Source organism: Zingiber officinale, chromosome 3B, assembly GCF_018446385.1.
Source record: "Zingiber officinale cultivar Zhangliang chromosome 3B, Zo_v1.1, whole genome shotgun sequence".
Taxonomy (NCBI): Eukaryota; Viridiplantae; Streptophyta; class Magnoliopsida; order Zingiberales; family Zingiberaceae; genus Zingiber; species Zingiber officinale.
The window spans coordinates 79,356,645-79,380,642 of record NC_055991.1 but is presented as its reverse complement, the minus strand read 5'-3'; the positions used below and the strand labels follow the sequence as shown (position 1 = coordinate 79,380,642).

Here is a 23,998-nt window from a genome sequence, read left to right as displayed (position 1 = left end):
GGGAGCTCGAGGATACTATCCGAGCTCGATATCCCCATCTTTTCACTTGAGGTATGTGATTTATTTACCGTTCAGCATTTATACTCTATATCTGTTGTTGCTGATGGTAGATAACGAAATTTGGGGACCAAATTTTTATAAGTGGGGGAGAATGTAAAATACCGAGAATAGGCGAATATTAATAAGGGAATTTTCCGGAATTTTTGGAAATTTTTCGGAAATTTTTCGGAACTCGTATGGACGAGTTAACGGGGACAAGAACGGGGTCCGGAAAAGCCTGTTTAGGCTACCCGATTTAAGCGAGGAAAAGATTATATTTATATATCTTTTTCCTTTTTATTTCTTTATTTCTTTCCTTTGCTTTTGTCGCCGAACCCGAGCAAACCCCGCACCCTTTCCTTCTTCTTCCCGACGCCGCCGCGCACCTTCTCCTTTGGTGCCCTAACCGCCGGCCGAGCAGTTTTCTCCTCCTCTCTTCTCCTACTTCCTCCCCGAGCCGAACCTTTCTTCCTATTTGCGCCAGCGACGCCCACTGCCGCCAGCAACGCCACTGTGCCTTGCCGGCGCCCCATCCTTGTGCCCTAGCGCCGGCGATGCTCGAGCGACCGCCGACCGAGTCTCCTTTCTTCTCTTCTTGCGCCGACACTGACTCCCCGATTGTAGGCGCCTCCGATCTCCTCTTCGCGACATTTTTCTTCTGCCATAGCGCCTGTGCCATAGCTTTGAGCAACGCCGCTGTCACCCTCGATCGAGTTTCCGTCGCCGTGCCCTAGCACTGATCGGTATCGTTGAGTACTAATCTCGTAGTCTCCTCCGGATCCACTGCTGCCGATTGCCGAGCACCTGAGCATCCCAGCCGTGCCCTAGCTCCGAGTCTAACTCAGCCATCGATCGCCTCTTCTGGCCCAAGAAGGTATGGTTGTTTCCTTACCTCTCCTTGTTCTGATCTTGGCCGGTGGTTGCTGTAGTTTATCATCAGATCAGAAATTTTTTTGGATTTCCAGATCCCTACCACAGTGTACAGGCTTTCTTGAGATGAATTGGTTGTTGGATGGATTCATCACTGCTGGAGAAGGTGCCAAGTGTTGTGCCAGTGAGGTAACAGAGTTTGTGGGATACAAGTTTGGAATTGTTGGTATTCAACTTTGATTTCAATTGATGTGGAATGAGGATTTCAAGGAATGACTTGTTTTGGAATCTTTGTAGGTGTTGTTAGCCATTGCAGCTCTAGCTGTGCTGTTCGTGGACGATCCATGGCTTCGGCCAACCTTCCGATCTAAAGTCATCCTTTGATGGTGAGCTATCAACAACCCATTTGAATTCGGGTAAGTTTTGAGGTTGATTCATGATGCTTAGTAGTGGATGGTAGTGAACTGGATTGGTTAAGTGGATCATTAGTTTATGTGTTCTAAGAATTTAAGTATTAATTATGAACAGAGGATTGGTTTATTTTCAGGATTGAGGTTGTTAATCTGTGCAGCTTGAGGCATGGTATAGTAAATTTTGATACATGATGTAGTAGGTCACATGATCAATTATAGGATTAAAGGGTTATTTGATTAGGGTTTTCCCTAATTAGGTTAAGTTGAGATTTAGCTAGTTGTTTGCATATATAATTAGCTAAATTATAATCCTGTGATTGATACAGGACTTTGGTTTGAGATGAGACGTTGGATTTGACTGGATTGGACCTGCGATTTGAGGCGGGTACCTCTTGACTTATCTTTTATGATATTGTCTTTGGATATGCATAGTATTTTATAACTACAAGCAATGAACATGTTTGCCTGTGGTATGTCACTGTTTGATATCCATAGCATGTTAGATTTGTCGCCTGTGAAGTATCCGTACTTATATCTCGTGATTTGTTACCATGAGTATCTTGTTGCCATGAGTACTTTATTACCATGAGTATCTTAGTTTCTAGAATAAGTGACATACCATGTTTTACAGAGGTTAGGACTAGGTTCTGGACTTTTGGTTTCAGTCATGTGTATCTAGATTATCTGATACTTAGGTTTTTGTGCCATATCAGATTTGTGTACCTCTATTTGTATATCATATATGATTCGGATGTTTAGACTCTGATTCTTTGATCTGTGTATATTGTTGGTACATATGCTATGGAAGAGGGATATGATTTGGGTCTAGGTTGTTATACCTTAGAGGACTTGTATACCCTAGATCTGTGGATTTGGCTTACTGATACTGTGGTACCCATATTATGTATATATGGATTTTTTTCTATGCTGATCAGGATATTCCATACTTATTATGTTCAGGACATAGGTTTTTGATATTCTATCTGACCTGTGTACTCTAGATCTTGGTATGTGACCATTGATTTTACCGTACTCATTTTATACATATGGATATGGTTATGTTGATCAGTTTATGACCCTGCTTAGTGTCATGCATCATGATTGCATGCTGCGCGATTGTCGGCTCTACTATGGTTGAGCACATCGCCAGTTACATGTACTGCACACACCACCACTCATGGATTAGTGGTATATCAGACAGGTGTGTGGCGGTTCTGCTGTTTGGCTCCGTTGGTCTGAGGATTTAGCGTGGTAGCCGGCAGTCAGTTCCGCTCTGTTTGGCTCCGCTGGCATTTAGTGTAGCAGCGTAGCTTTGGTCCGCTCATGGGTAGTGTGACTCAGCGTGGTACCGGCAGAGATTTCCTCCCCGTCATCGTGTACCGGGAGATGAGAGCATTGAGCTCCCCATTTATGATTTGGGGTCAGGAGGATCCCGTCCACTCGGTCACTCATCAGAAGTAGTGACGACAGAGTGCACGGTTGTCACAGCCCTACCCACTCGGGCTCACCATTTGTGTGTGAGATGACTGACTGGCGTCAGGGGTGACCAGGACGCATCATTAGCATCATATGCATTGATGCATTTATATTTTTATGATTGTGTTTGCTGCATTTGGTTGCTGCATTTTGGTTGGATACATACTTTTGACCTGCATACAGGATTATTGACACTTTCGGTTTGACGACCTTTTTGTCTGGATAGGAGTTCCTGGTGAGTACAGCTTCCTCAGTTACCTTTCAGTTTTGCGTATTCCCTATATATGATTAGGAAGCTGTATTCCATGATTGTTGCTGTTAGATATATCTTACTACTCATGTCCATTGGTATTCGCTGAGTTGTTGAACTCACCCCCGTTGATACTATCTTTTTCAGGTACCAGGTTTGGTTTTGGTGTCGCTTGGAGTATCCTGTCTGCTGGTCCCCACGTCACATCAGAGGACTTATCGATTTCACGTATGTTTTGTTTGTTTATGTATCAGTTTGTTTAGCTCTGTACTCCGGTTTTGTTTTTGGAGTATTGATGTCGTTATGTGGTATTTTGTATTTGTTGTTGGTTGTGTAAGCCTAGCCGGCTAGCAGTTCTGTGTTTGGTTTGTATATGGTTTCTATCGTTTTCCGTTGTGTTTTGGTTTTGGTACAGCCGAGTGGGCTGTTTTATTTTTAACTGCGTGGTGTTTGTTTTCTTTTATTGTTATTATTCCAGCCGCATGTGGCTGAGGTATATAGTGCTTGTAGAAAAGTTTCAGATTGTCCGCCGTACAGGGGAGATGCTGCCGAAATTTCTTCGGACAGAAACTCCTCCGGGGCGTGACATATCCTCCCGACATAGGGATTGAGCTCCTCTCTCCAGTAGGGGCACTATTGATATGATGCATTGGGATATTATTGGACTTCTGGTATTTCTGGTTTTCTAGTTATCATCCTCCCGACCAAGGGATCAAACTCCTTTCGTTAGTCGGGACAATATTAGATTTCTTGTATTCTTGGATTTCTTGTTATTATCCGTCTGATATAATGAGCTCCTCCCATCGGTCTGGATGGATCGTATTCAGGTATTCTAGTATTCTTTTTCTTAGCAGTGGATCGTTGGTATTCTGGCATTCTAGGCATTTTTCTTCTTATTATCATAATGACCATGAGATCAAGCTCCCTTTCTCAGTTGGATTATAATTTTGGTACATCCTTTCCCCGGTCAGGATATTATTGGACTTCTAGTATTCTTGGTTTTCTGGTTATCATCCTTCCGACCATGGGATCGAACTTCGTTTCCTGTTGGGATATTATTGGACTTTTGGTATTCTTGGCTTTCTCATTATTATCCTCCCGACATAGGGATTGAGCTCCTCTCTCCAGCAGGGGCACTATTGATATGATGCATTGGGATATTATTGGACTTCTGGTATTTCTGGTTTTCTAGTTATCATCCTCTCGACCAAGAGATCAAACTCCTTTCGTCAGTCGGGACAATATTGGACTTCTGGTATTCTTCGCTTTCTTGTTATTATCCGTCTGATATAATGAGCTCCTCCCATCGGTTTGGATGGATCGTATTCAGGTATTCTAGTATTCTTATTCTTAGCAGTGGATCGTTGGTATTCTGGCATTCTAGGCATTTTTCTTCTTATTATCATAATGGCCATGAGATCAAGCTCCCTTACTCAGTTGGATTATAATTCTGGTACATATAGATATTATTATTTTTCTCCCCGGTCCAAATGAAATGGGTATTCTTGTATTATGGCTTATTCTTATTCTTAGCGTGGGATCGAGTCCTTTCATCTCAGTCCAATGAAATGGATATTCTGATATTCTGGTATTCTTAACATTTTTATTATTTTCCTCACGACCAAGGATCTAGTTCCTCTCACTGGTTAGGGCAAGATGGAAAAAGAGATCCTCCTTTTGATTTTTTTACTCCAAAGGTAGTAGCTGATATTTAATCTACCAAACTAATTGTTACCATTATTTTTGGGTCATTGAATCCTATAATTTTATGTATTTCTGCATTTTAACTTTACATCTTTCCTATTTGATGTTGATATTTTTGTTTGTCCTCTTCTCATTCACATGTTGTTAATTAATTTCTATTTCTAAATTAATAATCATTGCTTTCAATAATGGTGAGAAATCGATGACAATTAAGTAGATTCTCTTAGCCTTGGTCCTACTTATGTTATGTTGAAGCTGATAGAAAGAAAATTCTTATGCACTTGTTTGTATATGTTCCTGCTGACCAATTAAATCTTTTGTTGCTTAAATTTGTCAGCATTTGTGATGTAGGTGTTCTAGATATCCTAATGATGTATGATACATTTTAACATCATGCCAATAAATTGTTATCCGAATATTTGGTCGTTTTCTTTGGTTTTCAGTTTCTTCTTTTGCTGTCTATTATTTTATATATATGTCCTTTCACATCATATTATTACTTTAGAATTTATAATTCCTTAATATATTGTCATATTTTTGTTATTGTTTTTTTTTTCTGTCTTTTATCAACCCCTTCATTAATAATATCTAATAATCTTACCAAAATTGATACACTTGGTTTAAGTAAAGCACTGCAAGATGGTTCCATGGTTCTAGTTTTGTTGCTTTTAGAATATATATCTTTATCATTGGAATTTACCTTTCTTGGCTTTCCTTGTCAGAATTTTATTCTGTCATTGCTTAATGGATTTATGTGATTGTGTGCCTAGTGAGATGACTGCTCCGTAATCTTTTTTCACACCTACTTGTCTATCTTTGAGCCTTCAATTTGTGTCACCTCCTTGTTCCTAGTAACTGACACTTTTTTTTTTCATCCTCAAGGAAGATTGTTATGTTGGATAGGGTATGTATTGAGAGGACTATTGACTATATCAAGTAAGTTCTTTTCTTCCGAGCAACATGTATGCAAGGAGCATGGACAAAATCATTTAGTCATCCTTTATGTGTTTTTGAATGTACTATTTTGATGCACTTAAAGTTCCATATGATGATTTCCTTTTTCATCATTGAAATCTTGGTTTTCAATTAATTCTGAGTCTGGGTGGTTATCTTTTCAATTCCTTACCTAGATTTCTTGCCTCTCAACTGTTTCTACTTAGGAACTTTGACTATCTAAGTTTAGTACTTTGTGATGTTTTGTATTGATCACTCGAGCACGCATATTTGATTTGTGGTTTGAAATAATGCTTATGATTTAACAATTAGTTTGATTCATATTAGGATTATAATTGAAAGGAATTTCTTGTCTATGGTGTCACCAAAATTTTGCCTTTTCTAGTAATAATTACTCAAATTGAATCTTGATATCTTTTTATCTTATGAGTGAATGTACTGAACAAATTGTAATATTTAGTGATATACCACTATTGTTTAAAGATCTATTGATATGTCATTGTTTTGCAGTATCTCAGCCATGACAAACAATTCTTTACAGTTTTAAATTCTAATCATATAAACATATATATAAGGTAAGTTAACTTCTATTATTCTAGTTTTATCTTTTGTTTTATGTTTTGGCCTATCGGTTGTTTGGTTACTATTTGAACTTTAAATGCTTTTCTGATCATGTCAATAATGTTCTGTTTGATGATATATGATATTTCGTATTTCAGATATGTACTTTTATGGTTGGTCATTCTTGGTAGGAAGTTTTCATTTGCCTATTTTCTCTAGGAAAGTAACTACTCGATGGTGTCTCTGAGTGATAAATGGTCTTCTAGGCCTGAGGTATAGCTTCATGTGGAAATTGCTTTCTCCATTTATAATTTTCAGTCTCTCTAAATTTTTTGTTGGACTCCCAAATAACATTAGTTAAATTATTTTTCCCTTTTTCTTTAGTAGGCCTACTCACGTATGTTTAATAATATATTGATTTAGTCATTCTCGTCACTTGTGAGAAATTCTTTTGTGGGAGTAGTGTCAATGCTTTTGGTTTGTAAAATTCATCTTCCTTAACTTTGCTTCCAGATATTTTCTGTTTGCTTTGATCTTTCTTTGAATTACTTGAGATTTACCTTCTTCATGTTAGTCTAGCTCAGGAAACTGCCATCTGTCAAAGGACGATAGAATTCCTAGAGTCATGGGCTAATATTAAACAGTGAACTGATACTCACGTTAGTCTAGCTACAATAGAGAATTGCTGTCAGTTCATCTATCAAAGGACAACAGGAGAAATCATGGTCTCAGTGTAAGAGCTGTCAAGTAAATTTGATCTTGATCTCCTTGTAGATCTCAAAGTATGAAACTTGGTAGTTTGGTTCTTCTAATTGCCTCTAAGATTTCTACAATTTGGGGCTGATAATATTGGACTCCACCAGAAATCCAGAAATAAAATCCACTATGAATGTGACACGTTCTCAATCAAATATTAGAATAAAAGGCTGAAATCACATAGTAAGGCATAAATATGGAAGCAAGACTGAAGTTGATCCATTTGTCACTTATTTAAAAAACAATTAGCAACTTTTTAACATCATGCAGATTTCCATTTTGGGACTTTAGGTGATTTTACATCACATAAAATAGTTTTAAAAAAATAGCTTGCTTATGCTTTTTTTTATATATTGATAGAGAATGGCACCTGTTAAAGTTATGATGACATAACATAAATTGCTGACATCACTTTTGATTGCTACTTTTTCACTAACATTCTTTTTGCTTATAAAATGAGTATGCTATTTATCTCTTCTTCACTTTGATGGAGCCATGCAAGAAAATGAGCATTTCTCTTGTCTAAGTTGAACTATGATCTTCATAGAACATGATGCTAGTTATAGCTGTATTCTCTATTTTTTGCTCTCACTTTGATTTGGTCATTTTTGTTCCACCAATCAATATACTCTAACTTTGTGAAAACTTCCATAAAGAAATTCATTTGGATTTTCATATACTTTGACCTTGGTTTTGACCACATTGTAATGAAGCTGACGGCTGCTCCACAAATGAATTATGATTTTGAATACTAGATCACTTTTATTACTTACTGAAATTGTCTCCAGGCTTCTGGTGTACGTTTTGACCACATTGTAATGAATTATGACATTTAATCCTGATGGGAGAACATTTCTTTGTGGTTTGCATGAAAGTCTGAAAGTACACTCAATTGTTTCATTTTTTAATGACACTTCTCACAAAGCATTAATACCAATTTTGTCCAAGTATTTTCTTGGGAACCAATGGTATGCCATGATAATGTAGATGTGGGATGGTCTAGACTATCAGATACGAATGTTCACGAGGGAAAGCTTCTTGGATGTTCATACAATCAAAGTTGTGTTGGCGTATGGGTTGTGAACCTCTCTGTGCGTATTCTAACTCATTCTATTAGGCTTAAAAATATATTTTGCTTCTTGAGAAAACATTAAATGGTCACTAAATCTGTAAATATAAAGTTTAATACTAGCTGATATTATGAAATGCAGTGCATTGAACCATATGCAATTGCTAGTCCTAGATTAAATGATCATTCATGCCAAAAGTCTACATCAGATGGTAATTGTAAAATACCGGAAATAGGCGAATATTAATAAGGGAATTTTCCGGAATTTTTGGAAATTTTTCGGGAATTTTTCGGAGCTCGTATGGACGTGTTAACGGGGACAAGAACGGGGTCCGGAAAAGCCTATTTAGGCTACCCGATTTAAGCGAGGAAAAGATTATATAAATATATCCTTTTCTTTTTATTTCTTTATTTCTTTTCCTCTGCTTTTGTCGCCGAACCCGAGCCGTTCCGCACCCTTTCCTTCTTCTCCCCGACGCCGCCGCGCGCCTTCTCCTCCGAGCCCTAACCGCCGGCCACTTGGCGGTTTCCTCCTCCTTCCCCTCTTCTCTACTTATCCCACGCCGAGTTTTCCTTCTTCCCCGAGTGCACCAAGCTCTACCCCGACGCCAGCGACGCCGGCCTTCTCCACCCGACGCCTCCGCCAGCCACCGAGAGTCCTCCGACCGCCGCCGACTCTTGACCCGAGCACCACGGCAGGCTTTGTCTTCCTTTCTCGGAGTCGTCCTTTGCACAGAAGAAGCAAGCCCTAGTTGAGCCTTTGCCGATCGCCACTGTGCGCTGTCTTGTTGATAGCCGCCGATTCTCTGATGCTGCCGGTGCCCTTTCCGGCGCCCTCCTTCCTTCCGAGCAGTGATCTTTAAGATCAGAGCTTGGATATTCTTCTCTGTTATAGATCAATCCTTCTTTGTGGTGGATCAACAAGCACAGCTACGAGATAGGTAAGGAAATTTAGGTATTTTTGGTTTGAGGCTCAGATTTACAGAGTTATGAGTGCTGCCCTAATTTATAGTATAGGGTATTTAATTGTTGTTGTGGATTTTATTTTGATCCTGGTAGTGTGGAGGATTTTTCAGCAGCAAGCAACCTTTCACCGCAGTCATTTGGATTGTGAACTGAGGTAAGGTTTAGGGTTTTACTTTGATCATGTTGTTGATGATTGATAGATAGGATTAGGTAGTTTGGAATTGATCTAATGGTGGATTGGGGATTAGGTAACTAACCCTAATTTATCGTTAGACTTTATTTAGATAAGTTTCAGATTGTCCACCGTACAGGGGAGATGCTGTCGAAATTTTCTCGGACAGGGACTCCTCTGGGGCGTGACAATTTAGTGGTATCAGAGCCAGGTTTTACTATCTTTTGTTTCGTATTTTGGATTTTTGAGATTTATCTGATACCAATTTATTTAGTATCAGAGCGGGTTATGATACCTGCTTTTGGTGTTCTGGAGATTTATCGGATACCGGTTGTTGGTATTCTGGATATTTGGGTTAGCCAGGTTTGCGAGTCAAACTGGGCTTTATCGGATTTTCGATATGGTTATGTTTCGGATTTCCGTTTCGGATTTATTGGATTTCCGGCGATATTCTCGTTCGGAATTTTGAGGTCAAATTGGGGACTGGACAGCGACGGAACATCTCCAGACAGCAAATATGTATGTTGTTATTTTATGTTTGTTATATTGGTATTGATATCTGAAATTTAATTTAACAGATATGAGACGATCTACTCGTATTGCTGCGAGACGTGGTGCTGGACGACCACGTGGGAGGACCACGGGATCTCTGGATATGCCAGAGATGCCCACTGTTAGTGAGCCTGTCAGTCAGGGACAGACTCAGGATGCAGCGGGAGCATCGGGCTCTCAAATCCCGATAGCTCCTGTGGAGATACCTATTTTGGCCACACCGACGGTATCCACGCCTACCCTGTTTACCGTACCATCAGGTGTACCATTGGCGTACCCGACATTTGCTCCAGAGCAGCCTACGACGTACTCGGCACCACTGCCACCTGGACCTACAGTGTACCCGACACCAGTGGTACTTGTGCCCCCAGTGCCTATAGTAGCAGCAGCTGCACCATATCCGGTACCTTTTCCTAGCGTACCTCCAGTTGCCACCACTTTTGTTCCCCAGGCAGTACCACCGACGACTTATGCTCCGGTATATACAGCAGCACCGGGAGTTCCTCCTCCGGTTTATTCCGCGGTACCACCTGTAGTATCAGCTCCAGTGTTTCCGCCAGTTCCTGCAGCCGTCCCGACACAGCTCACTGATATTGTTGCTGCACGAGCTAGGATTCCAGCACTGGCCGAGTCGATGAAGACTCGTTTCACTCTTTTCCGCGGAGATCTCGATCCGAGTATGGCTCTGTCATGGATAGAGACTATGGAGCAGACTTTCTTCTATATGGCTTGCTCTGAGTGGGAGAAAGCAGAGCTGGCTGCCTATCATTTACGAGATGAAGCTAATGCCTGGTGGGTTACTCAGCGTTCTATTATTGGTGAGCGCAATGTCACGTGGACCAGGTTCAGAGAGGCTTTTGAGAGCCGTTTCTTTCCACTGTCCTATCAGATGGCTCGCCGACAGGATTTTATGAGTCTGAGGCAGAATAATCGCTCAGTGACCGAGTATAATACTGAATTCCTCCGGTTGGCACAGTTTTGTCCAGAGTTAGTTGCGGAGGACAGAACTCGCATGATGCAGTTTATACAGGGATTGGATGGTTATCTGCATGTACAGCTTGTCGGATTAGGGATTACATCTTACTCTGATGCATTGAATCGAGCTTTGATGATAACATATCCGGACAGGAAAAGAAAGCATACGGGTCGACATCAGGGTAGTCCAGCAGACACAGGCGACAGGACAGCCAGAGTAGTCGCAGACGGTCGGTCGGGTACTTCGGGCGTCTCGTAGGCCTCAATCAGGCGGTCTTCTTCAGGACGTTCCGTTTCTCAGCAGAACCGGCAACCACCTTACGGTGATACTCATTGTTTCAGATGTGGATCCAGAGATCACCTCACCCCTTGCTCTGGGATCGGTTGCTTTTATTGCAAGCCGGGCACTGAGCCGAGATTGTCGGTGAAGGCTCGACACGGCCCGGAGGGTCAGTCGAGGGGCAGGTCTAGTCGATCGAGGGCATATCGAGGAGGCGAGCCCAATCTTCACACGTCAGCAGGGAGCAGCTCCCTCCGCAGCATGCTTGGACAGGAGTACTCTGTAGCACCCCGGAGTTTTGCTCCGGGACCTTATTATCCGACTCGGGCGATGTCGAGACTCGGTCTCGGCCAGTATAGTATCGATCACCATCCTCTCGGTCTTATCCGCACATAGTCCAGCGCCTCGATGGCGAGGCTTACGCCCGGCGATGTTACCACCTCCTCCTCCGAGACCGGTCGTGTTCATGCGATTACGGAGAGGATGCTCGGTGAGCCGAGATCCGTTTTCATGATCGATTTCTATTTATGCATTCTCCGCTGATATTTTGATTGATACTGGTAGTTCACATTCTTTTATATCCCGTACTTTTATGCGGGAGATTGGTAGATTACCTACTGTTAGGTTGCGGCGATTGACTGTCTCCCTACCGTCCGGTGATACTTTAGACGTCACCCAGGAGATCAGAGGTTGCCCGTTAGACTTTGGCAACATGATACTTACGGTAGATCTTCTAGTATTGGAGATGGTCGAGTTTGATGTCATTCTTGGCATGGATTGGCTGTCAGTGTATCATGCTACCGTTGATTGCCAGACGAGGGTGGTCACCTTCCGGCCTCCGAACCAACCCTCGTGGAGTTTCACTGGCATCAGAGACGACGACATGGCGCAGAAGCTGCTGTCTCACGGCTGTCATGGTTTTCTGTTATCGTTGATCAGTACTGAGGACAGTAGTAGTTCGCAACTCTCCGACGTTCCTGTTGTCCGGGAATACCCAAATGTATTTCCAGAGGAGCTGCTAGGTTTGCCTCCCAGAAGGCCAGTGGAGTTCGCTATTGAGCTGATTCCGGGAACCGCGCCGACATCGAAAGCTCCGTATCGTATGACACCAAAAGAGTTGAAAGAGCTGAAGGTTCAACTCCAGGAGCTTTTAGACAAAGGATTCATTCGCCCTAGTGTTTCACCATGGGGTTCTCCAGTGCTATTTGTCAAGAAGAAAGACGGCACCATGAGGTTGTGTATTGACTATAGGCAGCTGAATGCAGTGACCGTCAGAAATAAGTACCCCCTGCCACGGATAGAGGATTTGTTTGATCAGCTCAGAGGTACATCAGTGTATTCTAAGATTGATCTGCGATCCGGATATCATCAGCTGAGAGTCAGAGACTCAGATATTCAGAAGACAGCTTTCCGTACCAGATACGGTCATTATGAGTTTTTGGTAATGCCATTTGGGCTTACCAATGCTCCAGCGGTGTTTATGGACTTGATGAACCGCATATTTCTGGAGTATCTGGATCAGTTTGTTATCGTTTTCATTGATGACATATTGGTCTACTCTCGTTCCGAGGAGGAGCATGCACAACATCTTCGCACAGTCTTGGAGATTCTTCGACGACATCAGCTGTACGCGAAGTTCAGCAAGTGTGCATTCTGGCTATCCTCAGTTGGTTTTCTGGGACACGTGGTTTCTAGCAGAGGTATTTCAGTTGATCCTCAGAAGATCGAGGCTGTCACCGGTTGGGAGCAGCCGAAGTCAGTTCAGGAGATCCGCAGTTTTCTGGGATTGGCCGGATATTACCGACGTTTTGTCGAGGGTTTCTCGCGTATTGCTATGCCACTGACACGTCTTACCCGGAAAGGCGTGAAGTTCGTATGGTCAGGATTGCGAGACCGACTTCCGTGAGCGAGATTAGTGTCGGCTCGGTTTTGGTTTTACCTTCGGAGATGATGGTTTGTACTTTATACCGAGCGTCTCTCTGAGGTTTGGGCGCTGCGATGCGACCGCGAGTAGTCTCTTATGCTTCTCGTCAGCTGAAGGAGCATGAGAAGAACTACCCAGTTTATGACTTGGAGTTAGCTGCCATCATCTTTGCTCTGAAGCTTTGGCGGCATCATTTATACAGTATTACATTTGAGATTCTCACTGATCATAAGAGTCTCAAATATATTTTCACTCAGAAGGAGCTTAATCTCCGACAGAGGAGATGGATGGAGTTCCTGAAGGACTACGATTGCACCATTAGCTACCACCCGGGGAAAGCTAATGTGGTTGCCGATGCACTGAGCAGGAAGTCCAGAGCGACTTTGGCTTGCCACCGGACTTCAGTCACGGACTTGATTCAGGGTTTCTCTGAGTTAGATCTTGAGGAGTAGGGACCAACAGAGCAGGGTATTCTGGTTACCATGGTTGCTCAGTCGTCGATCAGGACGAGGATCCGAGAGGCACAGGCTGGTGATCAGCATTTGCAGTTCATTAGTAGTCAGATAGCTTTCGGGCAGCAGACCGAGTTTACACGAGACGAGGAGGGTATTATATATTTCCGAGGCAGATTATGCGTACCACAGTCTCATCCGATCTTACAGGAGCTACTCCAGGAGGCACACCGTTCTCGATTTACGATCCATCCAGGCGGGACCCGTATGTATCGAGACTTGAGGCGTTCCTACTGGTGGAACGGCATGAAGAAAGACATCGCGGATTTCGTAGCTAGATGTCTTGTTTGTCAGCAGGTGAAGGTGAGCACGAGACTGCGGGGTTACTTCAGTGATTCCTATTCACAGTGGAAGTGGGATCACATTACTATGGACTTTGTGGTAGGGTTGCCGAGGACACGACGAGTCCATGACGCGATTTGGGTAATCGTTGATCGATTAACCAAATCCGCGCACTTTTTAGCGATTCGGAGGACTGATCCCCTGGATCGATTAGCAGATCTGTATTGTCGAGAGATTATCAGACTACATGGTATTCCGTTGAGTATCATTTCGGATAGAGATCCACGGTTTACGTCTCGTTTCTGGCAGAGTCTGCAGCAGGCCTTGGGTACACAGCTCCGTTTCAGTACAGCCTTCCATCCACAGACAGATGGACAGTCAGAGCGGACCATTCAGACTTTAGAGGACCTGCTGAGGTCATGTGTTATGGATTTCGGAGGCAGTTGGGAGGACCATCTGCCGTTGGTAGAGTTTGCCTACAACAACAGCTTCCATTCGGCTATCCAGATGGCACCGTTTGAGGCGTTGTATGGTAGACCTTGTCGGACACCCGTTCTTTGGGATGAGGTTGGAGAGGCTCAGTTGTTGGGACCTCATAGAGTTCAGCAGGATGCAGAGTTGGTCCGTACTATCAGACGGAGGATGTCAGAGGCGCAAGATCGCCAGAAGAGTTATGCTGATCGGAGACGCAGACCACTAGAGTTCTCTGTTGGCGACCATGTATTTCTACGAGTTTCACCCACGAAAGGGGTGAAAAGATTTGACCTCAGAGGTAAGCTAGCTCCGCGGTACATTGGTCCCTTCGAGATCTTGGAGAGGATCGGAGCAGTAGCTTACCGACTGGCACTACCACCGTCCCTGTCAGGCGTGCACGATGTATTTCATGTATCCATGCTGAGGAGATATGTACCCGATCCGACGCATGTGCTGGCAGATATCCCAGTTCCAGTTCAGCCTGACATTACTTATGAGGAGGTTCCGGTACGGATTCTCGACCGGAAGGAGCGTCAGTTGCGGAACAAGACCATCCGGCTGGTTAAAGTCGGATGACAACATCATTCAGACGAGGAGGCTACTTGGGAGCTCGAGGATACGATCCGATCTCGATATCCCCATCTTTTCACTTGAGGTATGCGATTTAATTACCGTTCAGCATTTATACTCTATTATCTGTTACTAGTACTTGCTGATGGTAGATACTGAAATTTGGGGACCAAATTTTTATTAGTGGGGGAGAATGTAAAATACCGGAAATAGGCGAATATTAATAAGGGAATTTTCCGGAATTTTTGGAAATTTTTCGGGAATTTTTCGGAGCTCGTATGGACGTGTTAACGGGGACAAGAACGGGGTCCGGAAAAGCCTATTTAGGCTACCCGATTTAAGCGAGGAAAAGATTATATAAATATATCCTTTTCTTTTTATTTCTTTATTTCTTTTCCTCTGCTTTTGTCGCCGAACCCGAGCCGTTCCGCACCCTTTCCTTCTTCTCCCCGACGCCGCCGCGCGCCTTCTCCTCCGAGCCCTAACCGCCGGCCACTCGGCGGTTTCCTCCTCCTTCCCCTCTTCTCTACTTATCCCACGCCGAGTTTTCCTTCTTCCCCGAGTGCACCAAGCTCTGCCCCGACGCCGGCCTTCTCCACCCGACGCCTCCGCCAGCCACCGAGAGTCCTCCGACCGCCGCCGACTCTTGACCCGAGCACCACGGCAGGTTTTGTCTTCCTTTCTCGGAGTCGTCCTTTGCACAGAAGAAGCAAGCCCTAGTTGAGCCTTTGCCGATCGCCACTGTGCGCTGTCTTGTTGACAGCCGCCGATTCTCTGATGCTGCCGGTGCCCTTTCCGGCGCCCTCCTTCCTTCCGAGCAGTGATCTTTAAGATCAGAGCTTGGATATTCTTCTCTATTATAGATCAATCCTTCTTTGTGGTGGATCAACAAGCACAGCTACGAGATAGGTAAGGAAATTTAGGTATTTTTGGTTTGAGGCTCAGATTTACAGAGTTATGGGTGCTGCCATAATTGATAGTATAGGGTATTTAATTGTTGTTGTGGATTTTATTTTGATCCTGGTAGTGTGGAGGATTTTTCAGCAGCAAGCAACCTTTCACCGCAGTCATTTGGATTGTGAACTGAGGTAAGGTTTAGGGTTTTACTTTGATCATGTTGTTGATGATTGATAGATAGGATTAGGTAGTTTGGAATTGATCTAAAGGTGGATTGGGGATTAGGTAACTAACCCTAATTTATCGTTAGACTTTATTTAGATAAGTTTCAGATTGTCCACCGTACAGGGGAGATGCTGCCGAAATTTTCTCGGACAGGGACTCCTCTGGGGCGTGACAGTAATCCATCTATGCCAGATGATAACATAAAGTCTAGTATGAGGAGGTTATCAATATTACAGAGTTCTGAAACAAATTCTAAGGAGACAAAATCATTACTAGGTAGGCTATTTGAATAGTTTTTATTGCATTTTTCATTTTATGTGTTTGGAGCAGGTATGAGATATGAATATTTCTCTTTTCTGTAATTGGAGCATGTGCTAGCACGAGAGCACCTCTGGTCGCACCAACATCCGTTTCTTCCTCTGTAAAAAGAAGTTTATCAAAACTTCAGTCCACAGTCAACCTTCAGACCATCCAAGCAGATATGGTACCTATGATTGTTCCAAGAACTAGCACGAGAATACACTTGTCCTCTGATTTTACTATAGACTCTGGGGTTGGTAAAACAATGTCATTTGACATCCAATTAAAATTTACTGAATTTTGGAAGGTGTCATACATCAAATAGAATTCAGATAAAACAGATATCCATTCAGTCTGGATATTTGAGCAGTAGTAATATTGAACAAAATGAATTTCTTGGCCAAACTCCTATTTCTTTTGGCAATTCAACATGTGTCAGCTGAAACAAATAATTTGGATGGCGTTAAGAACTTGATTAAAGGAAGGATCAGGTCTATCCAATTTATTCAGAGAACCACATTTGCACTTTGATCAGGAAAATTGTAAGTCTGATGCCACCTTATTTTGTTTTGTTAGATTATTCATGATTCCAACTTATCAAGATTTCTTGATATTATTGTTGAACGCTGTTAGTTATAGGACATTCTAAAGCATACATCATCACTATTCTATGTTATTTTGTATTTCTCCTTCAAATGAACTATACTTGTAGATATTAAGTGATCCTGTGATTAAATATTTCTTTGCAAATCATGGCATAGATAATGAAGAGAACTTCCAGAGTGAAATTTCAGCATTGATAATTTTCAATCTTGGTTGGACTAATACCAAACTCCTAAGTTGGATCTATATAAATTCTTACCCTATCAAGTGTCACCACCAAGAAATTAAGTATTCAAGGAAGAATGTATTGAAGGTAAAAAAAAAAGAAGCTTGACATTCAAAGAAACTGGTATAGATAAGGTACATTTTGTTGGACACGGGGGGAAATCCATTAAAAAATCAATCAGATTGGTGATGGCTGATTTGCACACTTGCAAGAGAGATGTCCATGTCTTCACTATTGTGGACATATTCGCCGCATGAATTCAACCTTAGCTAAAGGGCTAACTGAATCAACCATAGCCAATCTTGACGAACCGTGTTCAATATTAAATTTGTTTCCGATTAAGTTTCAACCTCTAGGGTATTTAAAGAAATATGAAAGAACATCTAGTTCAAATAAGTCAATCAAGAGCTTCAGGTTTTTATGTATTTAGAATTACCTAAGAAAAGTAAAACAATTCTATTTCCTATTATGAGTATGAAATTTGCATCTTTTTCTTACACGAGAAATAGATCATGCACAATCTTCATCAATACCAAGTACCCTTGCAACATTATATGAACATGATGGATCTTCAGGTATGTAAGGTAACTGGAATTTAATCTTCCTAAGTAATTGGTTTGAATTATTTCCAACCTCATTTGGTTTACGTATGATTTAATCTTTAGGAGAAGATCTTTTACAAACTCCTCATTGACCATGTGGAAGAATTGCTTCCAATTATTTATACACCTATTGTCGGAGAGGCATCCCAGACTCTATCTTTAGGCATCCTCAGGGCCTCTATATCAATTTGAATGAGAAGTTATTATGTTGCTTGACTTGCTTCCTAATCCAATTACTGAAATTTATGGAATAAATTGAGTTTTCAAAGGAAGGATTCTTGAGGTACTAAGAGACTGGCCTGAAAGGAATATTCAAATTATTGTGGTCATAGATGGTGAGCGGATCTTGGGTTTTGAGGATCTTGTCTGCCAGGTAATATTATACTCAGATTTCTTTGCCATTCCTGACGTGCAATCCATTATGTTGGGATCTTTTCATATGAACTTTTGGCTTGTTAAATTGCAATTTTCTAGGGCATGGGAATTCCTATGGGCAAACTTGCTTTATATAGTGTACTTGGTGGAGTCCGTTCATTTGTTGTGAGTTGTATTTAGCTTTTTATTTCTATATCTTGTCATATACAATTTTTTCACATGCTAGTTTCTGCAGAACGTTCTAGCTTTTTTGTTCTTAAAACAAATTGATAATTTATAGTGTTTACCAATCACTATTGATGTGGGTGGGGACCAACAACGAAGACTTAATGATGAGTTTTATTTTTTTTATGATAATAATGTTTACGATGATAATGTATAATAATTTGCATTTTTTTTATCTTAATATATTTTGATTGATATCTTTGCCTTTTAGGTATATGTTGTATTCTTTTGCCTTTTATTTTTTCTTCATCTTGCTTTTCCATTATTTTCTTTCATTGTCTTTTTCTCCTTTGTTTCACTTTGGCTCTTTTATTCTTTTTCTCCTTATTCTTCTCCTCATTCTTCTTCTTCTTCTACTTTTTCTTTTTTTGTCTTACTTCCTCCCCTTTATTTTCTTTGTCATCATCCTTTCTCCTTTGATTTGAATTTTGCCCTCTTAACCTTTTCTTTTGCTTTTTATTCTTTTCCTCTTCTTGCTTCTCCATCAATTTTTTTACCTCCTATAATTTTCTAATCTTTTTTTCTTTATTATCGACCTAATGACCTATATCCATTCTCTCTATCTTTTTCTTTTTCTACATCAAAATTTTCATCTCCCTTTGTTTTCATACTATTAGTATTGTCCTGTTTTTGTTTTATTCTATCTCGTTTTTATATCTCCCTTTTCTTATTCTTCTTTCATCATTCTCCATGCCATAGTTTAAAATCTCAGGTCATTTTGCCCAATATAAGCGAAACATCTCGTTCCTCCAGTGGATTGGCAAGCATATTTTCAGTGTCGAAGTGCTACTACGAGTCCAAACTCGTCACGCTATCTCGGAGATGCATCCAGACGCGTCACACGGGATCGATGACGAGTCCGGATGCGTAACATGGGCCCAATGACGAATCTGAGGCGTCACACGGACACAACAATGCAGAATTGGAGGCGTGCTTGTGCTGGTGCCAATCCGCGGGCGGAAGAAGATGTTTTTAGTCTATATCGAGAGAAACAACTCAAAATTTTAAATTATATGACATGGAGAATATATATGAAGAATGAGATGCCTTATTTTTAACATTTATCCTTTTCTTTTCTTTCTCCTTTATTTATATGACTTTGGTTTTTTATCTTGTTACTTATAGTTTAATTCTAATTTTTCTTAGCATTATTTTTATTTAAGAATCTTTAATCAAACCTTTAATTATATATTAATAGTAGACAAACCTTATCATTGTTTCAATATTGTCATTTCTTTTGTAGGTGAAAGTTCTGTGAATAAGATGGAGCAACATGCTAATTGTGTGGGGAACTATTTATAAGTTCTTCCTTTTGCCTTTGGTATATATTTTTTTGTTATTGATATCTCATAATTTTTTATTATTTATTTGTTATTCTTGTGTAATAAAAATGTAGATATCTCATAATTTTTTTCATAATATTTATGATTTATTTGTTATTCTTGCATAGTAACACAATGAAGATTTAGCAAAAGATGTTTTGCTATTTAAAACGTACATAGGTATCTTCAACATCACTTAATTGGTAGAAAATTTTCTACCATTCATTTAATAATAATGCAAGATGCTTTGTTGCTTTTCTCATAGCTAGTTCAATTAGTGGAGTTTTTGCTAAACTCAATTTCTGAATGTCTGAAACTCCTTTGAAACAAGTGCTCATCTAAATATGAAGTAGGCAACTGTCTGGAAACTGAACTTTGGAAACTCCCATAGGAATGTTATTTTTAAAGGCAAATTCTTCTTCATTTTCATTTTAGTTTTATTTTATTTTTGCATCTAGATCAACTTTCTTTCTTCGGGTGAGTTGGCTCATACTGTTTAATCTAACGAAAGATATTCTCATACACAACAATATACCTCTATGTGGAACAACTAAGTACTATATGATTTTTCAGAAGGAAAGCAAATCAACCTCCAGCAACCTCAAAGAAGCTTCTGTTACGGCATTCTCAGAAGGTAAATTTATACTAGGATCTTTCTTGGGTTTACATTCAACTATTTGGAATTATATTTACTTGCACCAGGGGTTCTACTGTTACAAACCATGAAGCATGTGAAGAAATCTACTTACTGATAGAGGAACATAATCCAGACTTCATATTGGAATTCTATTTTCAATACGAACCATTTTTTCCTTGTGTGGGAAACTGACAATTTGTGTACACTAAATGTGTGATGTATTTTCATTATTGCATGTTTGACCAACCTATCTTAAGATGATTTTTATCTATATGCTAGAGCTTGTTTTTGTTTCGAGGAACTTTAACACTTGTCAAATGCGTTTAATTGGTTTTAAAAATGTAAAAAAAATTTATCTATTCTGTAAAACTATGTAGTATTATTGAGTTTAATTGAGTAAACTATAAACAATTGGGCGTGGCTTGTATATTTTAGTGTGCTTTTCATGTTTGATCAAATTCATCTATCTTGCCTTTTCTTGGCATTTTTTTAGTTGATTGTTAAAGCACCCACTGGACTGGGGTTTGTTAATTTTAACAATTAAAACATATCCTTATTGGTAAAATCACTTATGCACTATAGGAATTCATGTTTCCATCTTTTTTTTCATTTTATATGATATTGAGAGGGCATTGGTTATGTTGTGTTTTTGCAAATCCTTTTGATGCTGATTTCTGTTTTCCTTTTTCTATCTTTTTGAAGTTGGTTGTGGAGGCTTTAGACTGTTAAATATTCCCAACTAATAGAAAGCTATAGGAATTTATTAACTATTCCACTGTTAGCTTTTTTGTCTCTAGTTTCAAGTATTGTATGTTGTCTTCTTCAAGCATTTATGTAAAATTCTTGCTGATTGTTCACCATTTTAGCAATTCCAAAGTTCCAATTATTTTCCTATTGTGATTACTGTAAAATTCTGATTTCTTGTCAGTATTGATTCAAATCTCAAAAAAATATTGTTGGGTACCGTAATATAGCCTTTTCTTTCCCCTATCCTTTTTCTAGAAACTGTGAACAAAAATTAGAAAGGCTAATTTTTTCTGAATCAAACAGTCTTATGTTTTTAATTATGCGTTTTTAGTACTGTATTCTTGTCTTTTCAGCCCATGAGCATGGTCTTGTCTGGTGTAGTGGGTTAAGTTGACAAGGAAACTACAAAATGGTGTCACAACAACAGATTCGGTTTTGACTATCACCCAAATGTTGAGGAAAATATGTAGTTGTTCGCAAGTTTGTCAAGTTCTATGGTAATTCTTCTTGACTTTTACTTGGAATGTGGAAAATTTATATCATTAACTTTTTCTGTCAAACTATTTTTGACTTGATGCTACAGGTGAAGGAATGGGTGAGTTATCATTGGCTGATAGGGCAACAATAACTAATATGTCACCTGAATTTGGAGCAACAATGGGTTTTTTCCCCATGGATCATGTGACCTTGCAATATCTTAAGTTGACTGGAAGAAGTGATGAGACTATGAGTATACTTATTCAACAAGTGTGTAACTTGTCTGTACTGAAAATGACATGGTCCCAAACCATTATGTCAGTTTTTCTATTTCGTTTCTTCAACATAGAAATGCATATTACCCTTTTAGACATTAATCTAACCATGAAATGATAGGAGAGAGCAAATTTCATGAAAGGGGATGGTGTAAGAAGATACATACTTGAGTGACTATTGAAGTTTAGAAAACATATCCAATGTGTGATAATCACATGAATTTGAACATCTCTAGTGCAACAATCTTGTTGGTTCAAGTGAGCTAAATTGAAAAATTCAAATGATATAAGTCACCTTATCTAATATTCATTTGTTTCAATGTAACACTGCAAATATGAATATTTCTGTGCTTATTTAGCTACTTAACTCATTCTTAGAAAAATTGTTGCTACGGTCAGTCATTTTAATAACTTTAATATTTGTGCACAAGATTGTTTTTTTTATTATTTTGACTTTGAATCAAAGATATCTTACTAAACTCATTCGACAGGTGGCTATGATTGAGGCCTATTTGCATCCAAACAAAATGTTTGTTGACTATAAGGAGGTAAGACACTAACCACTTCATTGTGAAACTGTGTTTGTTTGAATGTCTGAGCAGCCTCAGAAGGAAAGGGTTTATTCATCTTATCTAGAATTAAACCTTGAAGATTGTTCAGCCCTGCATTTCAGGTCCTAAAAGGTAGACCTCTGCTGTTATCTTTCAACCTACGCTCCCTTGTTATCCATTTCTTTGTCCAGAAAACCAATGCATTTAATTTTTTTTCTTTTAAATCATGATGGATCTCATGACCGTGTACCCTTAAAAGAGATGAAAGCAGATTGGCATTCTTGTCTTGACAACAAAGTTAGATTCAAGGTGAGAGTCCGTGTATTCCTCACTAGTGGTTAATGCCTAGTTCCATTTTTTAGCACGACCATGAACAACCTTCGCTAAGCTGCTTCCGGTGTATATATACAATCTTTGTTGTTGTTGTTTCTTAAATTTTTATAGTTTCTGCTGCCATTTTCTAAAAAAAAATTTGGGATAGTGATGAAGTAGATGAACTGGTACATTTTAAGCTTGAGAATTGCAATGCTGAAAAAGATACATTGTTTCCTACAATTTCTGAAGTTCATTTATTTAATTATCAAGAACCTATCAGTTTTTGAAGATGGAAGTGTCTCATCAATGCCTTATCTTGCAAAACAATCACTGTCATACTGATTATGACCAATTGCAAATTATTTACAGTTGTTATCTTGATTATTGTTTAATTCTGAATCTTGTTTATTGTTACTAACCAATTGCTTCTTTTGCAGGGATTTGCAGTGCCCAAGAAATCACAAGAAAAAGTTGTGAAGTTTGACTTTCATGGCCAATCTGTCGAGCTCAAGCATGATAGTGTTGTGCTTGGTGTTGGACTTGTTGCCAAGAAGGCTTGTGAATTGGGTCTTTAGGTTATAGTTGATAAGGGGATAAATATGCCTTTTTGTCCCCTTTTTTTTCTAAAAGAAAAAGGGTCAAGGCCTTACTTAAATTAGATTAACAATATTGTGTATTTATTTGGATATTGTCTGTCTTTGCTATAAGATGATAGTTTGTTGTTGTTGTTTGTTATGTTTCTGGAGCATCTCATTGTATCTCATGCTTGCAAATATATTTTTTTTGGTACTTGTATTCATATAGTGATCTTTCTTCCTTTATTTTCAGGTTAAGCCTTGGGTGAAAACAAGCCTTGCCCTGGTATTGGAGTTGTTACCAAGTATTTTCTCAAAGGGTATTATTGATTGAAGTGGTCACATCTGTCAATTGATTTTTCATATTTTTCATGTATTGATGAAATTATGTATATTGTAGTGGCCTTCAAGAATATTTAAATCAGCAAGGATTCCATATAGTTGGATATGGTTGCACAACGTGTATTGGAAATTCTGGGGACCTTGATGAGTTGGTGACTGTTGCGATTTTAGATAACTGTAAGTTGAGCTTAATTGGATAATTGAAACGATGAGGACATGTTACTCTTGTCTTTTGTTTATATATTTAAATTTAAATATTGTCCTTGATTTTTGTTATCCGAGATATGTCATTGATTGTCCAATCTTGAAGTGGCAGCAACATCAAGGTCAAAATTTTAAAGTTAAACTAATCTCAACCATCTTGGCTTTATTGGTTTGTATCTCCTTCAATGTAGCAAGATGAAGATATGTATCCAACAACCCTTGCACACCCAATAAAGATACATGTTGATTGGCAGTATACTGGTAGTATTTTGAAAATCTGTCAAGTGCTTCATACTGCTTA

The 23,998-nt window shown here is 39.7% G+C and overlaps 3 long non-coding RNA genes across 11 annotated transcripts in view; all 3 read left to right on the top strand.

Annotated features, from left to right (window-relative positions):
- The window catches only part of LOC122056625, a 34,773-nt gene extending 11,110 nt beyond the window's left edge, over window positions 1–23,663 (top strand). Inside the window, exons 5-8 of one of the 4 annotated variants that reach the window (XR_006133323.1) lie at window positions 5,635–5,688; window positions 6,426–6,540; window positions 23,405–23,471; window positions 23,552–23,663. This is a non-coding gene — a long non-coding RNA (uncharacterized LOC122056625). The other 3 variants (XR_006133324.1, XR_006133325.1, XR_006133326.1) reach the window with 3 other exon arrangements.
- Window positions 19,486–20,804, top strand: LOC122056626. The gene is made up of 3 exons (XR_006133327.1): window positions 19,486–19,573; window positions 20,148–20,208; window positions 20,277–20,804. It is a non-coding gene; the product is annotated as an uncharacterized LOC122056626 (long non-coding RNA).
- On the top strand, window positions 21,395–23,311 carry LOC122056623. 6 transcript variants are annotated; one of them, XR_006133319.1, is made up of 5 exons: window positions 21,418–21,455; window positions 21,542–21,553; window positions 22,202–22,393; window positions 22,521–22,570; window positions 23,014–23,311. It is a non-coding gene; the product is annotated as an uncharacterized LOC122056623 (long non-coding RNA). The 6 variants fall into 6 exon arrangements; XR_006133318.1 differs by having other exon boundaries at window positions 21,419–21,455; window positions 21,542–21,688; XR_006133321.1 differs by lacking the exon at window positions 21,542–21,553 and having other exon boundaries at window positions 21,395–21,455.
- Window positions 23,664–23,998: the final 335 nt, after the last annotated feature.